Below are 1656 nucleotides of genomic sequence, written 5' to 3'. Positions count from 1 at the left end.
AGTTATCCTTTAACTTGTAATCTCAGATTCATGTGTGAAGGAACACAGTATCCTTCAGGAACCAGTATCTGTAGATGTTATCCTCAAAACAGCCTCACTTCATAAAATTGAGATTAATTTCAATGTAGATCCGATTATCTTCTGACTGCAGGTAGGGGAGGAGACCGAGGGGTGCTCTTAGCCAGGCTTTCTAACACCGCTTTGTGCAGCAAGAGGGTAGCAGAGCTCACTGGCTTCTTGTTCCTGTTGTCCTAAAGTATTTGAAATCAAATGGTTTTTCCAGGGAGTGAAGTTACTTTGCAAAATGGACAGATGAATAAAGATTCTAATTTGAAACTGTATAAAGTTAAAAGTAACTCTCTGAAGTGTATTGGTTTTCCAGCTGTGAGGGTAATAAACCTTTTTCTTCAGTTTAATGCTTGTTTTCCTTCTTATTGTTCAATAATTTCCCCCACCCCCACCCCCAGGACATATGTGGAGAGGTGATGGGAATAAATAAATGAACCTGGAGGCTGTTGCTCAAGCCACCCCATGTTTACAGTTAGTGGCAAATCATCAGCACTTCTGGTGTCTCTTTCTTCTTTCCTGATCAGTTGAACTGACCATCAGTGCTGAGAAGGGCTGGAAGAAGCTCTGCTTGATCCCATCACTGCTGCTCCCTGCATGTTCCTAAAGAGCCAGTGGAGATGGGGATGAGATCTTACTTTATTCAGACAAACCTTATGTGTTCCCTCCACATCATGACACTTTAGCTGTAAGATAAAAAATCCAACAGCTGTTATATGTATTTTAAAAAGTGGTTTGAAGTTGTTCTGGCAAAGTTCTGCTGGCCTTCTAGGATCCAACATTGCTGCTATTAATTTCATAAGAGGCTCGGTGGCATCCTCCTCCTCTTGTAGGGTCAAACTGGGATAATGTCCTATCACTGCTGATAAATCACCATGCATTAGGATGGCTAATACTCTGCAAACATAATTACTTGGTTACATGGAGAAGCAGGGTTTTTTAAAGCAAGGGAAGAGAGAGCAGCAAGGAATAAAGATTAAGTGCCTGCCAAGATTTTTTCTTTGCAGTGGTCATTTTTTACTGCAGGTGAAGCAAAACTGGGGCTGAGTGACAGTTCTCTAATGCATTTAATTATTTATGTTTTTCTGCGAGCAGCAATCAAGAGTATCAGAACTGAAATGAAATGTATATCTCAATTGATGTTTGAAAAACAAAGTCCTGCTTTTGAGTGCAGAGGTTGTGCTGACAGGGCCCAGGCTGGTGTCCCTGGGTGTCAAACACCCACCTGAGCTGGGGGTTCCTGGGAGCTCCTTCCCAGCTGCCAGCACAGGGAGGAGCCAGCTGTGACCAGCATGGACAGGATGTGCTAGTTTCACCACAGGTGGTTTTGGTAGCCCAAACAGCAAAAAGCAGGTGAGAGGAGCTCAGCCAGCACCTGAGGGAACATATTTACCCTGGAGCCAGGTGACCTTGGCACAGGCAGTGTGTGCACAGGAGGGGTGGGTAATGATTTCTGATGGAATGTCTTCATAGAATCATGGAATCTCAGACTGGTTTGGGTTGCAAGGGACCTTAAAGATCATCTCTTTCCATGCTCCTGCCATGGGCAGGGACACCTCCCACCAGACCAGGTTGCTCAGAGCCCCATCC

Source organism: Apus apus, chromosome 5 (assembly GCF_020740795.1).
Source record: "Apus apus isolate bApuApu2 chromosome 5, bApuApu2.pri.cur, whole genome shotgun sequence".
NCBI classification, from domain to species: Eukaryota; Metazoa; Chordata; class Aves; order Apodiformes; family Apodidae; genus Apus; species Apus apus.
This window is presented reverse-complemented; position numbering follows the sequence as displayed.